This window comes from Myotis lucifugus, unplaced genomic scaffold, assembly GCF_000147115.1.
Source record: "Myotis lucifugus unplaced genomic scaffold, Myoluc2.0 scaffold_69, whole genome shotgun sequence".
Classification (NCBI taxonomy): domain Eukaryota; kingdom Metazoa; phylum Chordata; class Mammalia; order Chiroptera; family Vespertilionidae; genus Myotis; species Myotis lucifugus.
This window is the reverse complement of record NW_005871117.1, coordinates 1,433,187-1,450,931: the sequence shown is the minus strand read 5'-3', so window position 1 is coordinate 1,450,931 and position 17,745 is coordinate 1,433,187. Positions and strand designations below refer to the sequence as shown.

The 17,745-nt window shown below is 40.2% G+C and overlaps 1 protein-coding gene and 1 non-coding gene across 2 annotated transcripts in view; both read left to right on the top strand.

Annotated features, from left to right (window-relative positions):
• The window catches only part of LRMDA (leucine rich melanocyte differentiation associated), a 979,651-nt gene that overhangs the window by 817,226 nt on the left and 144,680 nt on the right, over positions 1-17,745 (top strand).
• Positions 384-490, top strand: LOC111826342. Its single transcript, XR_002829679.1, has one exon. It is a non-coding gene; the product is annotated as a U6 spliceosomal RNA (small nuclear RNA).

Below are 17,745 nucleotides of genomic sequence, written 5' to 3'. Positions count from 1 at the left end.
AACTGTCAGGGAAAGCTTTATGGATGAGGTGGGGACAAAGACAGCAATATCCCAAACCCAGAACTCTCCCTTAAAGAAATTGCTAGGAGCACAATATCAGGTTACCAAGAGATTATGGAGCCCCCCTTTGAGTGAAAGTAAATTTGTTCAATATGAGAAGAGATTAATTCAGTTCAATAAATATTTATTGAGTACATGCTATGTGCCAACAACTGTATCTGATGAGGTAAAGGATGAATAATCCATACAAAGAACATATGCAAGTAGTTCTCCATGCTACCTTCTCTTAACATAGACACTTAAAGTTATTGCTGGTCTGTGGGATTCCAGATCCAAATGGTAAGATTGCCATTGACCATTCCATCTCTAAAAAAGGCCTTCTCATGCTCACTTCAGCACTACATATACTAAAATTGTAACGATCCAGAAAAGATTAGCATGGCTCCTACGCAAGGATGGCATGCGAATTCATGAATAACCTATACTTTAAAAAAAAAGAAAGAAAGAAAGCCTGCTTATCCAAGATATTTTTGGATTGAGGAGCTGAGACTAATTTTTGGGTAGTAAAGGAATGACATGTCCAACTGTGTAAGTTATATACAGTATAAAGAGTTGCATGCATGCTATTTCTGAAAGGAAGGGACACTGAGTTAGCATTGAATATAGCCCCAAATTACTGGGTTAGGAAATATTTGGAATAGCATTTGAAAAGTTTGAACCTGGCCCAAACTTAGGACTAACCATTCTGAAGATCTTTTTTTTTTCTCTTGGAATGTTCATTATTCCCCTTGACAGCTGCTTTGGAAAGCCAATGAAAAGGGTCTTCATCACTAGCGTTTGGGACAGTCTTGCCCTGGGCTCTTTGGTACTTGTGAAGTTCGAAATTGGCACCACCTGGATATATGGACTAAGTGACTAAAATTCTATCTATATTCCTCTTTGAAAAATGAGGAAACGCACTATTTGTTCACTTCTCAAGGTACAGGTGTAACTGGGTAGTTGCAAATTGGTCTAGAAAGAAAAGAAGTCAGTGTGATTGATAATGGTGGTGGCAGTGATGGTCATCATGGATGTGGTAGTCATTATTCCAAATATCTGCATAATTTTTGAATAATATAACCACAGAAGACTAGCAGACCCTGGAAAGAATCTAAGATATCAAACACTGAGGCACAGAGGTGTCAGAGTTTATTTAGTTAAACAATTCCAGAGGAACACTTGAAAATCTCCCTTTCTCACTAGCAATCATTCTCATACCACAGTGAAACTCCTGCTTAGTAACCCCGGCATTTCTGCCACCCACGTGACTGCTTTCTGAAGCTAATTTAGGATTTCTGAGAAAACTTTTTTTTTTTAATCTGGAAGGACTGGTAGAAGGAAAAGCTAGCAGAACTTTGAAATCACTCTTGATTCCTGTCATTTTCCTTAGTATTCAACCACTCTCTTCATCTAAAAGTTTTGCCTTGGCCTCTGTGGGTAGACACATACCCATGTGCTCCGTCACTCATCTGTAGGCATGTGTATTTATTGATATGCATTCTTCTTCATCATCTGTAGGCATTTTACAAATAATGGCTTATGTGTATGTGTTTTATCATCTTATTTTTTAAAATGAAAATGACAACTTCAAAATTTTTTGCAGAAATAGTTCTTCTACAGTAAAGAAATTCCAGCATGTAGGTCAGGGTCATCTCTGGGTCACAAAAATTCCATGGAGGAGTTAGCACAGGGAGGGTAGAAGCAGTGGCTTGTTGTCCTTCCATTCTGGGGCAGACGGGCAAAGTTGGCAACAAAGGAATTCAGTTCCTGGAGAAATCATGAAACAAAGGTCAAGTGAGAAAGGCAGAAGAAGGTTGAGAATACAAACAAAAAATTAGCAGGACATGGACAGACAAGAGGAGGAATAGATACCTCCATCCCTCTTCCAACCTCTGTTTCCTCGGTGAGGTAATTACTTGGCTGGGGGTGGGGTTGAGAGGATGAAAGGGCCTTGGACTTTTGAGTTGAAACTTGGTCTTGATGAAGCTATCTTAAAAGATTTCTTCTTGAATAGAGCCGAGGGGAGTTTGTAGAGCTAGAGATATAAGAGTGAGTCTCAGAAAAGAGGAGACAGACCGTTCAGAACATGATCCAGGTTCTGGATTTGAGGGTAAGAAAATACCACAAGATTTTCATAAACCGAGGGGACAAGTCAGAAGGATGAAAATCTGGCCTAGGCTCCACTCGCCAAGCTATGAGTTTTGCTTTTTCTAATTCATCCAAAGCACTATAGAGAACAGCATTCCCGGATATGTGAATTCTAAGCTTTCTTCTAGGTTGTCTAGATTATTTGTGTCCCTAGGAAGGGAAGCAGAGATTCAGAGCAGAAATGCCAGATATCAGCACATTTAATGTGCTTTCTCTTGATTAGTTGAGCATGGACAGTGAGGAAACCCAGTGGTTCACTGAGCAGACTAGCTACAGAGACCTGCCTCTCCAGCGGGCAGGGTAAGTACAAAAGGAACATGACCCAAGGGTCCTTGATTTTACATTCTTGAAGAGGGAGCTGCAAAGCCTGGGATGTGGAGACCCACCTTCCAGATTTTCTTGCCTACAGTTTCCCTTTAGGAAGACTGCAAGCAAGTCTGGCCTTAGTGGTTCCTTCTCTCCTTGTCTACAAACTCCATATCAGAATTATTGTGTGGGTCCTGTGCTCAGTGTCATGGTGGTGTAAGGCCTCTGTTGATGTTGAGGAACTCAGAGGCCTCTGTGAGAACAAGAAAGACAAGCATAAGCTAACCGGAGTGCTAACCGGAGTGTGTACAAAGCCTGTCTGACAACAGATAGGGGACCTTGAAAAACCAGAGGCTGCCATCACATACGGAGAGTTCTTCCAACCCTCACCTTAGTGGCTGTTTCTTCTTACTGAAGAATGAAAAAAGTAAATGGCCTAAAGCAAGCTAAGAGCAAATCCCTCAACTTTGTTCATTTTATGACTGCAATACTTGGTGGTAGTATTAATAAAGGCCCTGGAAGTTCTCATAGGAGAAGTGCCAGGAATGAGGCAACTGAGCGTTCATTCACCTGCTTTACGTTATTTCAGAACTAACATGATTTATAAAAGAATGCAGAATCATAATTTTCATTTTAACCCTAGGATGTCCAGCAAAAAAGGGATATTATATCCTTTGTTCTTAGAGCCCCACAGATGCCAAATTATGCATAGGGTTCCCTCTTGGCATTGAGTGCTTGTGAGCCTGGAGGCAGCTAAACTGTGATTTCAGAAAGATGTTGCCTCTGGTAGTGTTCTCACCTGACTATCCCCCTGGAGCTATGGGAGCAAGCATGGCCTTCCTAGCTTCCCTGCATTCTGATAGAGCAGGGGACAGCAAGAAGGGATGCAGCCTTAGAAATGGTTGGAGGCTTGGGGTAAACTGTCTTCAGCCTCCATCTAGGGAGTTCTACAAGAGTACCATTAATGTGCTGAAGAAATAATTTATAACTTTTGCTTTTGTCTGCACATCAACATATGCCAACAGATGCTCAGTTCAAAACATGAATATTCAATTAATATAATAGCTGGCATCTGGAACAAAGAGCAGTGGTGTTTGGGGGGTTGAGTAGGACTTAAATGTCATCCATTCTAACCACAGCTGTCTGGATGCACATAGTAGGCATTGAAAGTATTTGCTGATCAGATTTTCTTTGATTTGAATAACTTGGTTGCTTGGGTTTGAGCCCAAATGTTTGGCATTCAGCCAGAGTTGTGTGCTCTGCACCCTGTCATCAGCCTTACCACCTCAGAGATGATTAGCAAGGGGCAGCATTCCTCCCTTTCCTATGGTGAGGTCTCTTCTTGCTTCTCTCAACTGATGGGCTCTGGTTGACGTGAACATCCCAGGATATCCTTCAGTACTGCTTTTCTATGACATGTTGATCATGAATTATGAGACCCCCATTTTCTCATAATTTAATGTCCCTCAAATACCTAGAACTTAACTACTTTCACAGATAATCAAGTAGATTTCTAATACTCTAAGGATCCTAGGAATGAAAAGTAATTGAAGAAGGTCTAGACCAGGGGTGGGCAAACTTTTTGACTCGAGGGCCACAATGGGTTCTTAAACTGGACCGGAGGGCCAGAACAAAAGCATGGATGGAGTGTTTGTGTGAACTAATATAAATTCAAAGTAAACATCATTACATAAAAGGGTACGGTCTTTTTTTTTTTTTTAGTTTTATTCATTTCAAACGGGCCGGATCCAGCCCGTGGGCCATAGTTTGCCCACGGCTGGTCTAGACTGTGCCCTAATGTATTGGATAGCAGCATTCAAAGGTCTGTGAAAATTCATTTTGGATAAAATATAAAAATTTGTCATGGTTGGGAATGGAGCGCTCATTCAAAGTGAAACACTAGAAAATTTTATCTTTCCTCATGGATTGTGTTCTTGGCTCAGTTGTTTATCTCAGAACCAAGAACATCATGTTGTCCTTAAATTCATCCACACACACTGCCTTGGTTCACAGTGTGGGGCTGGCAACCGTGCAAGTAGGTACCAGAGGACCAAAGGTGATTTCTCTCCAGTCCATCCAAGGAACAGGGTCTGCATTTTTATAGGTAGCTGTGAAATTAGAGATAGGACAATTTGTCTATAGTTGGGCCCAGCAAATAGTGTAGGTAGAAGTTATAATCCTGTGTGGCTGACAGATAGATTTACCATCCAGATGGTTTCCCATCTCTTCCGACTCCATAGAGGTAGATCCAGTGGTTACCTATAGAAACAACAAAGCACAGAAGTCATCAGAAACTTCTTACTTTACAGCTTCCTGAGAGGTTCATAACAATTATTAACCAACTTGTTTAATCTCCACAATAATCCTGTGAGATCATTATTACAGCAATTCCTCTGAATGACAAGAGGAAACTGAGGCATGAGTGTATTGATGGAGTTAGCTGTTTCTCACAGGACATTTTCAATGGATGCTGAAAGAGCTCTCACCCTGAAGTTCCACAGTACCTTCCATCTACAATTGAACTTATTCTATAGGTTAGGCATTCCTCACTCTCGGTACTCCTTTTTAAAATGCAGCTACCCATGGGAGAGACATAGAAGTCGTGTCAAGCATACTATCACTGAAATAATTATCTGAATGAGTTTTTAATAATCATTTTCTCTGACATAGTTGAGCACAGAATACTAATATGTTAACATTAGGATAAAGTGAAGGGGGACTGGGAGAGATTTGGGTTTGGGGAGTTTGTTTGGAGCTACCCTTCTGTTTGGGGTGTAGGAATGAGAACCTCAGGACTCCAGTTCTAAGTGAAGGGAGTCCCTGAAAACGGAGTAGTAGGGCCGGTCATGGAGTAAGGAAGCTAATGAAAACATAATACTATTTTTTAAAAAAATATATTTTACTGATTTTTTAAAGAGAGGAAGGGAGAGGGATAGAGAGTTAGAAACATCGATGAGAGAGAAACATCGATCAGCTGCCTCCTGCACACCCTCTACTGGGGATATGCCCGCAACCAAGGTACATGCCCTTGACCGGAATCGAACCTGGGACCCTTCAGTCCGCAGGCCGACGCTCTATCCACTGAGCCAAACCGGTTCGGCCATAATACTATTCATATTTTGGCCTTGGATGGCCTATCTGTGTTGGACCCAGCCCTGGTGAATGGGGCAGGATTATGATGGGTGAGGCCAAACCCATCCATTATTAATTACTTGCCAGGTACCTGCCTTTGGGCATAGGTCCATTTCATATGCTCTCTTATTCTGCTAACTACTTAAGGCAGAAAAATCATTCCCCTATTGGACTCCAATTTGTGCCAGCTGAAACTGAAATCCTCATACTGAGCAAATGTACCAAAGAACACTCTATAAACTTAATGAGGGAGATGAAGAGATATGTGCCAGAAACCGAGAGAATTTAACACTGATGAGGTTATGACTATTATATGTTTAGTTAAATTGTTGACACTGACAGGACGTGGCTGAGGAAATCTACCGTCCATTTTCTCCTTGTATCAGTGATAATGGTTCCTTGGTGTGCTCTTCTCAGTTAACAAAAATATTCCCAAAAGTTAAATGCAGAGAAAGAAGTGGCATAAGAAATACTTTTATTATCTCTGCTCTTCTGGGAGTTCCCTCCAGGAACATTACTTAAAGCAGGACTTCTCCTGACTGGCAAATGGGTTTGAAGGGACAGACTCACCAGTTCAGAGGTGAAGTTCAAGCTTCCTGAGAGCCTTCTACCCCCTGTGCTCCCAGACTTGCCCCAGCAAATCCATCTCACACAATGCTGCCCTAGCCTTCCCAAACAGCTCTTTTCTGTTTCACATTTTCCTTCCTCTCAAAAACTGGCAGTGGTTCTCCTTTGCCTACTGAATAAAATCGCAATTCCTTTAAGTGGCATTTAAGGCCTAAATGTGGTCATGATTTTTGAAAACTGAAAAGTGCTATATAAATATTAGCTATTTGAAGAGGAATCAGGGAAGTGGAAAGTATTGAATTTGGAGTCAGAGCACTTGGGTTTGAATCTTGTGCTAGTTGGGTGAACTTGAACAGGTCACTTAAACTCCCTGAACCTCAGTTTCTTCATTTATAAAACAAGATTGTTGTGATAATTAAATTAATTGAAAGTGACATAGTAATTAGCAAAGAGTAGACACTCAATACCTGTTAATGAAGTCATGGTAACTGAAGGCAATTTCGCCTAGCACTTAAGAACACTGGCTATGGAGACACAAGTTACTTATCTTCCTGTGTCTCTTATTTACTCCTTAGCTTTAACAGGGGATAAGGTGGAAGAATCAAGTGAGTTAATACGTATCAGGAACTTTCAATAGTGCCTGGCCCATATTAATCCTCTTTAAGTACTAAGACTGCCACTGCTGTTACCTTTATTATTCAAAGATCTGGCCTGGCCTTATCTTTCCAGCCTTATCTTGTTTTCTGTCTTAACAGTAGAGAGAGCTCCTCAGCTCCTTAGGGTGGGGACTGGTTCTTACCTTTAACTTCTATGGGCTTCACTCAGTGCTTAAAAAATGTCATTTTTGTTGTTAAAAATAATGTACTCATGTATGAATATATGCTTGCTACTTCTACTCAGCATTATACTGAAGGTTTCAGCCAATGGAGTAAGGCAAGGAAAAAAAAAAAAGAAAGGGCATCAAGAGTGGAAGGAAGAAGAAAAACTGTTCTTATTCTCAGATTAAATGATCATTTATATAGAAAATGCAATGGAATCTACAGAAAGCTACTAGAAGTTATAAGTGAATTTAGCAGGTTGCAGGATACAAGAATAATATACAAATCATTTTTGTTTTAGTTCCTCATCCTTAATGTAGCCACTAGACCAGTTTAACTGGAGCATAGGATATGAGGGGTAGTGGTGGTGAATAAAATTGGAAAGGCAAGGTGAAACTCAGTTTGATGACATGACTTAATAACATGGAGTGGTTTTGCTCTCTCTTTTGCTCCCTCCTTCCCTTCATTTTTTTTCCTTCCTTAATTTTTCTTCTTCCTTCCTCCTTCCCCCTTTCTAATTAGTTTGTTGGCATAAAGAACTTTTCTTCATGAAAGTAGGTAGAATTTTGTTTCTTAAAAAAGAAGTTTTTTATTAATTCAGTTAAACAAAATGACCACAGATAGGTTACTTGGAGCTTATAATGAATATTGTACAAAGGACAGACAGTGTGATATCAGTACACAGACATGGGGACTTTGGGTACCTGGATTCAAGTTCTGACTTTCCCTTAACTAGTACTATGATGTTGGGAAGCATGTCACCTTTATTAGGTTAAGTTTGCTTTGTCTTAAATGTGTTATAATGGTAACATGACTTCCTTCTTTATAGGGGTGGATAGCTCAATTCAATAACACTTTTTGAGTTTTTAGGACCTGGACCAGGGCATTCCTTTTTTTTTTTTGAAGGAATGTTTAGTGAAGATATGTGTGGAAATAACTTCAGTGTCATAAGATATGCTATTATAGTAGTATAAACAAAGACATGGCGGGGGGGGGGCATGTAAAGAAGGGGTTATCTCTGCTTGTGAGATAGGGGACACTTTCATTGGTTGATGCCTAACCCAACTTTAAAATTTAAGTGGGGTTTTTGACAGAGAAAGGGGAAACTTAATAATCTCTTACATCTGTTTAGCACTTTACTATTTTGCTTGCCAAAAATTAGAGTGGTCTAAAACCTATAATTTTTAGATATAAGGGATTATTATTGCTATTCTAGGGGTGGTTGTTATTACTTTAAGCTGCTCTTTTTTTAAAGCTGAGGAAATTTTGACCCAAAATTACAGCAACTTAGCAAAGTTTGTTTATACAAACATTTTCAAGGGAATTTTTCCATGTTGGAGGACCTAGCAGCCTTAAGAGTTTGGCTCCTACTGGGCAGAGGCAAAAATGGGGTGATGAAGATTAGGAGAGGGGCACTGGGAAGAGGAAAATGGGGTATTAGTTAAGATTTTGCAAAAAGAATTATGGCACAACTAGCTAAGTAAAAATGTGAAAGTATGGAAACCTGGACATGTAAATACTCGTCTGAAATGGAGCCAGCGTGCTGAATCTTTGTGAAATGTTGCATCCTGGGAATGTTCCTGATAGACATGTGGGAGGGAATTGGGCTCACAGCTCTGGTTTAAGCTACTGGATTCCCCAGAGCCCTGCCTTGGTCCAGCACATCGTATATGGCTTGTTGAATGCTTGATTGATGAAGTATTGAAGATTGTTTGGAAATGTAGAAAAATGTATTTTGGCGCTTTCAGAATAGTGGAAAATGAAGCCAAGAATATACCTATAATTTAGGGTAAAGAGCAAAAATGAGGCCTCATAAAAATAAATAACCATGATGTTAAATAGACTGCAGATCATTTGCACCTCAAGGCTTTTCTTTTAGATTTTGTGCCAGTAAAAAAGAAAGAAAGAAAGGCAGAGAGAAGGAAAGAAAGAAAGAAAGAAAGAAAGAAAGAAAGAAAGAAAGAAAGAAAGAAAGAAAGGAAGAAAGAAAATAGGCCTCATGCTTTATGCCAGAAGAATTGCTAGTACACATATTTTGTTTTAGTGTAATCAAGGAGACCCTCCCCACTAAAATTATTTAAGGGGAGGAAATCAAACTGCATCTAGCTATAAAGAGTAACCAGCCCAGGTTTGGAGAAAGGCTTTAATCTACTCTGCCCGTGGTCAGACTGTTTTATGCTGCTCTTGACTTTATTTCAAAGCTGATGTTGCCATCTAAGAAACCTACCAGCTGTAATTATTTCAGTTTTATTCACTAGAAGTCATTTCCAATCATGTAACAGAAATGGATTCTAGTGCTTGTAAGTGACCTCTCACCCTGTTCTTTAAAGAAAATAGCATGTATGTTGGAAAAAGCACTGACTGACGAGTTTGGATGATGAGAGTCCTAAAACTTGGATCAGCCTGAGCTTTTAGAGTTTAGGTAAGTCAAGTCACAGATTTGATCCTCAGATGTTCCTCTATAAAATGGGAAGTCACCCCTACCCAGCTACAGTGAAGGGGTGTGAGTGTCGGTACAATGCTGGGCATGGAGGCGCCATGAAAATGCAAGGTGGTGGTTCCTTCCCCTTGCAGTGGGCCTCTGGGTCATAAAATGACAGGGTGCTCCTTGGGTAGCTTATAGGAAGCCATGGATGCTTTTAACAAAACGCTGGTTTAGTGTTGCATGCTATTTTAAAAATTTCCTCACAACTTCCCCGTAAATCTTCCTCTGCCTCTGAATAAAATCTCGGTTGGTGCCCAAAGCTTGCTGCTCGCTCTTAGATGATAATAAGCCCTCTGTTGACTGAGAATCAAAACCATCTTGGTTCAATGATAAATATAAAAAGTCTAGGGTAAGAATGAAAACTCTGCCGTCCATCCATAGGTAATGCAGCCTCTTCCTTTACTCATTCAGCCTTGCCCGGTTCCCACACCCCAGGTGAGCTGGGTGGGGAGAGGGAAGAGAAGTCAAAGGCAACATCACACTTGCTTGGCTGGTGCCCGTCTGGCTCTGGGTTGCTCTTCCAGTGGCAGATGTTTGGCTCTTCTCTTCAAAGGCTGCTTCACCACCAGCTGCTTCAGGTCCTCTCCCCGGCAGCTCCCTCTGATGACCACAACTCTCTCCTGAGGCTTTCACTGTGACTCCTCCATAGAAATATGAATGGATCTTTGACTTACTCATAGTGGGCTGTAGTGACATTTCTGATTCAGGCCTCTTCTATTGATCTACCTAGCAAGCAGCTTCAGCCATAGTCTTTCTTTCACTTGTTAATTTTTTTAGATATAAATAAGAAATCAGTTTACTTGGAGTCTAAAAATGCAGGGGACACGCACCAAGCTATCCAAGTGGGCCATTCAACTCCTTCTTACTTGCTTGAGATGAGAGAAGTACTCCTAACCCTTCTCCATGGGGGTGAAGTATTGCAGGCAAACATACACACTCTCCTTAAAGAAATCCCCACTTCCTGATTCCAACTCATCTCATCTTTTTTATAATATAGAGAGATGTGGTCAGCTAAGGGTTGCAAATTTAGTTCTGAGATCCCTCCATCAGAGGTCCTGTTGGGGTGATCTAGCATCTCATCTCCTAGTGTGAGCCTTATTGGTTCCTATCGTCATGGGGCTTCCGCTGAACCTGAAAAAAATCCAATTATAACATTTTGTCACATTGGTATCAGTGTATCTCCAACTTTATTTTGTGGAATACTGCTTCAGAGAAGTGTTCCAAGGTTTTAAAAGTTTAGTATCAAATACATTTGGGAAACAAATGCAAGATTTCCTGTTCTTAAGGTGCTCATTGCACATAAGCCTATTAAGAACCATGTGGGATGTATGATAAGGAAGCCTGTTGGACACCTTTTAAAAAATATATATTTTTATTGATTTCAGAGAGGAAGGGAGAGGGAGAGAGGGAAAGAAACACCAATGATGAGAGAGAATCACCGATTGGCTGCCTCCTGCATGCCCCACACAGGAAATCAAACCCACAACCTGGGCAGATGCCCTGACCAGGAATCGAACCATGACCTCCTGGTTCATAGGTTGATGCTCAACCACTGAGCAACACCAGCCTGGCTGGACACTTTTTAATTCCAGTGTTCCTCAAATATATTTCACTACAAATTTCTCCACATAGTGTCTCTTTGTTTGAATTTTGGGAAGCCTCGCTCTAGATACAACTTAAAGCCCTTTTTCATGAACGGGCGAGGATGGTCCCCAGTAATGCTTCCACTAGTTTAGCTAAGTCTGTTCATACATCCCTCCAATGTTCCTTTAAATAAAATGTTTAATTCCTTACTCATAGAAATGGGCTTATTTTCAGATGAATATCTTTTTGGAAACAGCCAGCCAGCACTGGCCATTTGGGGGAGAAGAAAGAGTCACTAATAAATTCTTGTCCTACTTATCATACTCAGAATGAAGTAATAAAATACGATAGTACAGATTATTAGAATAGGGGTTTGGAGTTTCCTGATGATTGGTTTAGACTTTGAGAACTTAGCTTTGATGAGTATAAAGGTAAACACATAGTGACTTATCCTCACCTGGACCAGATGTTGCTCCTCCTACATTTTTAAAGTCATAGCCATCATTATATAGGGTTTGGGTTATCCTAAATGTCTCCACCATTGGGCAGGCCCAGTTGGGCAGTCTCAGATAGACGACTTTTTCTGTATATAATCCATTTTCAAATGTGGATCATCACTTCCCAGATGCATTTCTGAGTAGATACCCTGTTCCATCTGTTATTCCATTGTGTCTTGATAAGGTGATGGTCTTCATGCTTCTTTCCTGTTTCAAACTTTGCAAGTGTATCTGCTGAATAACGTTGAATTCCTGCGAGCGTGAACTGCCCCAGTTTGCCTGTGATGGTCCTAGTGTCAGCACTGAAAGTTCTGCAGCCTGGACTCCCATCGCTGGGATACAAAATGGCTTGTTTTTTTGCAATGGATACCAAAGGTTGTGGAAAATGTATAAAATTCACATGGCAGCTCAAAATATAGCACTGAAAGCAATGCTGTTTATGGTGCCAAATAGTAGATGTCACTCTTGTCCCCGTGTTAGCAACCATGATTTGAAGTTCACAATAATGAATCATTCATTACTGTTTCACTCCAATTGATGCAACTTTGTACTTGTTAGTGTTAACTATCCATCTGTGTTGGACTTTGTGGATTAACTGCTGTGCTTTTTATCAAGTGCTAGTTTAATTATTACATTGTGAATATTGTGACCACACTTTTAAGAATTCAGATTATGAAAATGAGGGTGATTAGGAAACCAGCCCCAGCATGACCTAGATGCCCCAGAACAAGAAGGTTCTACGACTGTTGTTTTAATGACAGACAGGAGGACTCATGCAACTGGATTGGGGATAAATCACTAATTGAGACAAAGCACCTTGCACAATATGTACAACATAATTTTTAAAAATTAAAAGAATTTGGAATTAGACACAGTAGAGATGGGGATTGAAAGCACACAGGGAATTTGAATCTCATAATTGTGCAATGAGACCTACAAATACTTCTACATCAGTCAGAAGCTCTTTTCCTTCCCAAGAAGATAACAACAGTTTGTTGAAACAAAGACAAGTAAAATTATCATATTGCTCCCTTGATTGCTCTACAAAACTGGTTAAAGTTATATTTGCTGATTCATAGATTATAGCTAAAATGTCTTACGGGTGAACAAAAAGGGAAATTAGGGTCACAATGTGTTGGCCCCATACAATGTAAAGTTAATTTTGTCAGATCTGACCAACAACCAAGCTTCCCATAATATTCCAACTGACTCCTTGGATCACAGCAACAATGTTCCATCTAGCTCCTCAGTATTTGGACTTAAAAAACAGAGTTTTAAAAGATTCTTTTTTTATTTCTATGAATATTTTAATGAAACTTCAGAAAACATAAAACAAACGATTTTTGACAACTTGTCTAAATACAAGTTCTATTTTGCTCATCTCTCTGCATATTGACAGATAGTGCAATGTAAATATTGGCAGATTCGATTCAGTGTTTAAATTTCTTACCAAATAAAATGTAACAATCTCACCTACTAAATGCCCCGTACACCTGGTCTATAAGACTAATAAAAAGTGATTTGCTTACCTGTGATTTTGAAGCTTTTGTAATGAAAGGAACACTTGATATTGTGGACTTCATAGAAATGAAAGGAGATAGCCCCTTTGATATGTGCCTACCCAATGGCTACCATTACTGCCAGCCATAGGAGCCATGTGAAAATGTTGGCATGCTCTAAATCATGTTTAAAGTAGGGGACAGAAGAATGTCTTTCTCTAATTTGGAATACATTGAGGATGAGAATTGAGAAAAGATGATAGTAAAACAGAAATGTATATGTTGTTTCTCCAAAGCTCATTGATTATTTATGAAGAAGCCACAAGGGGCCTAGAAAAGAATTATACCTGGTTTTTCTGATGTTATGCGTAGGATATGACAAAAACTTATGCAGAGGGGCAAATAATTTTTCTTTTTGGAATAAGGTTGCTTCTGAATGAGAGGAAACAAACAAACAAGCATGACACCAGAGGACAGCCAAATCAAACAGGTCTTTCTCAGTTTCTTTTTAAAAAAATATATATTTTATTAATTTTTTACAGAGAGGAAGGGAGAGGGATAGAGAGTTAGAAACATCGATGAGAGAGAAACATCGACCAGCCACCTCCTGCACACCTCCTACTGGGGATGTGCCCGCAACCAAGCTACATGCCCTGACTGGAATTGAACCTGGGACCTTTCAGTCCACAGGCCGACGCTCTATCCACTGAGCCAACCGGTTTGGCTCAGTTTCTTTACTAAAACAGTAGCTTACTTGGAATCCGACTTTGATTTTACAAGTTGAGAAAGTTTTAAATTTACAGGTTTGAATTACCTCTGAGCTTTAAAACCATCTTCCTTAGAAAAACTTTAACGTATGATGGCATCCAATCTACTTCATAATGTTTTAAAAATGATGGGCATGTCGGACACAGACGGCCTCCACATGAATTTATAGAGGCAGTGGACCTGCTCCACAGGCTGCTGGTCTCAAAGGGGGCACGTGGCCACAAAGTGGGGGACATCTCTGGAGAGCTGGAAGCGAATTCCCACCAGTCTAAATCCTCTCTCGCTAGTAAGTGAGCGCCGAAGCGTTCTGTGCTGCGATGCTTTTGTTGACAGGGTGTTTAGCTTGATGTCACCACATTGGACTGACACCAGAACAGTGTAATGTGGGCTTGATAAGAGCATGGCCACAAGTCAAACACAATTTTACGTTTGAGTATATATTCTCTTTTACCACTACCTAAAGGCAAACAAGGGCGTCCCAAAGGTTGTGGGCAGTTCATAGAAGTAGTATTGGAAAAGAAAACAGAAAGAGTAAAAATACTCTACTATATATTGGAGGAGAAAGAAATATGTTGTTGTTTTAAATGCAGGTAGTTATCTATTTCTATTATATTTTCCTTCTCCCTTTACAAAATCTTATATTGCCCTATGCCATTGCCAGTTTGGCTCAGTGGATAGAGTGTTGCCCCTAGACTGAAGGGTCCTGGGTTCGATTCCTGTTAAGGGCATGGACCTCAGTTGCAGGCTAGATCCCTGGCCCTGGTTCAGGGCATGTGTGGGAGGCAACCAATCAATGTGTCACAGCGATGTTTCTCTCTCTTAACAACAACAAATAAAGTCTTACATTAATGTATTTTAAGAATATACTATTATATAGCCTACAACATTTAAATATCTAATAGAGAGTCTAAAAAGAATTTAAACATTGCTATGTTAGAGGACAGAAACATAAAAATATTGTCATATTTGTCTCACACATTACCTATTTATTTAGTTCTACTATTTATTAATTGTTATTAATTGCTACTGTTAACTAATCCTACCTTTGTTTAAACAATAGGATTTATATAAGCAAAAGGTGAATAACATAGGACAATATATAATTTTTTAAAATCTTTTTTCTTTATTTTTTTAATCCTCACCCAAGGATATTTTTCCATTGCTTTTTAGAGAAAGTGGAAGGGAGAGGGAGACAAAGAGAGAGAGAGAAACATCAATGTGAGAGAGACACATTGATTGCTTGCCTCCTGCACACACTCTGAACCAGGGCTGGGGATTGAGCCTGCAACCAAGGTATGTGCCCTTGACCGGAATCAAACCCAGTACCCTTCAGTCTGTAGGCCCATGCTCTATTCATTGAGTCAAACTGGCTAGGGCCCATTTTTCATATTTGTATGTCAAAATAACTACATTACATAATTATTTATGTATTTTTTTTAGGGGGGGGGGCGGGAAGGGTCTGGTATGGCTGCAGCCTGGGCTTGCTTTCTAAAAAGCTGGTCATCATACTTGCCACAGTGTGCTTTTCATAAGCCTGTCTTGTTTTAAGGCAAGAAAACAAGTCTGATGCTCATTAACGGGCTCTTACCTGGTACAAGTCATCCCTCACCTTGGCCACTGACTGTAAAATAAGTCACCTTTGTGTTGTCCTCACCATTTGAGTGTCATTTAGTAATCTTTTTATGTCATTTAAAAATGTCATTTATTTGAGGTTGGTTATCTACAATTGTTTTTGTATGTGCTCATTGAAAAAGGCATAAATATCAAGTCTTCAATTATCTAATGAGAAACCAGAGCAGAATTGCTAATTGTCCATGTGCAACACTAATGTAATGTGCATCACCTACCTGCAACTTGTTTTAAAATCCACTCCAAGCAGTGGGAAAATAAAACTTGTACCTTTATTTTTCTGTCCCTCACTCACCTTCTCTCAATAACCCATAAGGATTTTCTGCTCAACTTTTCCTCCCGGTGTTCCAAGCCCTGGAGATATGTCCCTTCCTTATTACCTAGTCCTTCTCATATGAAAAAACATGCTTGTCTTCCCCAGCCTCACATCCATGTCATTGTGCTCAGGACAGAATCTCTCTATCCTCTAGCTCTTTGGATACTCCCTTTCTCCTACCTATACTTCAAGGCCCCATGGAAATCCTCTCTGCTTCATAGGACCCCTCTAGACCGGTTTCTAGCTATGCGCTTAGATACCCCACATGCCTTTCTACTCAGCTACCATTTGGTAATATTCTGTGAAGTTCCATGTACTCTCTCCTCAATGGATGGGTGATATGGAGATCATGCCTTGTGTTCTTCTTGTATCCCCAAGAAATACTTAGAATAAGGGTAGACAGATTGTATCTGTTCCAGAAAGATGATTACTTCACATAAATGATTCTTCATGCAAAATATGATGTAGGAGTAGGCAAGTAATATTATCTCTTCTGATGGAAATGTTTTTCATAATGTTTAACATAATGTGAAAGCATGAGGTTTTATTGAGATAGAGAAATAGGGGAGGGCAGGAAAAAATAATCATAACCCTGACTCCTTGGCTCAGGTTTTAGCTTGTGCCTTACTTCTTCTGGGTAGAGACTCTAGACTATATAAAACACAGATGTGTACACACACACACACACACACACACACACACACACACAGTATGGAGGTTTGGCCTTGACATACATTTTTAATTTGATGCCTGTACTTTTTAACAGCCTGGTCTAAAGTTGGGAAAATGGCCACTCGGTGTCTAGTTGAGTTATGAGTTGAGAATGAATTTCACAACAAACCTCAATGATTTTCCACCAACTACACCAACCCAAAGACAATTTCTAATCACTTGGTGGTCATCGTATTGCAAAAGAAGCAGAACACAGACATGCTGTCTGTTTCGCTTAAATTTATGAAAACCCGCTGAAAGGGAATGTAGAAAGTAAATGATCCATGGTAAAGCATTGTGAATGAAGGGAGAGGTGGTGTGGTTAGCTGGGTTTCTCAATCCCTCCGATTCTCAAAGCCAAGAGAAAATTTATCCTCTTCCACTGAGATATAAACTAAACTCTTTTGGTCATTAATCTGCAAAGTTGATGCCTGCCATGGTAATTCATCAAACATTTTTGTGGAGTGAGTCTGGTGGGGCCTCTAGGGCATCGTCTTTGAAATTCAAAGCACTGTTTTGTCCCCAGAGAACTGAGTGACTTTCTCCCCTCATTGCACATCTGGAAGGGAAGTTTCTGCTTCTGCTCTTTCCTAGGCTGAGCCAGGACCTGAAAGGAGCAGCCATCTTCATGAATCATGTGCTTGTACCCTAAGGCACTGTGTACTCTTCCCTGGGCTGTGGGGTGAAGAGAAAGAAGAGAAATACTGCAGTAGAGGCACTGTTTATAGGGCACTTTTTTCAGAATGACAATTCACCACAGAAAGAGGACAATTACTGTTTGCAGTGATTTTTCTATGGGTGAGAGTCACTGCACTACCATGGTGAAAAACGAGTAGAATCCTCAAGCGGCAGTCTCCATTGTCTACAAATAAATCAGGGAAGGGTTCTGGAATCTGGAGGTCTGATCCGAATTTACAGCCATGTCTCCAGGCTCAGAGACAAATAAACAATCTGATGAGAATGGGTAGTTTCGATGGCGAATACTTGGTGGTACTGGCATGTCTTCTGTTTCTTCAGTAACTGTGTCTGGCAATGCTTTGCCCTTAGTTGAAGGTCTCCTCTGAACCCTCCATTGATGTTTCAGCTCTAGTTTCAACTCCTCTGAGAGGTCTTCTCAGTTGAAAAGGGCTGAACTCATCCACTGACCAGTGCTTTGCCATCAGTTTTCAGTGTGTCACTTTCTTTATAACGCCTGTTGATATCTGAATATCTGTATATCTTCCTCCCCCTCTCCCTCCCTCCATCC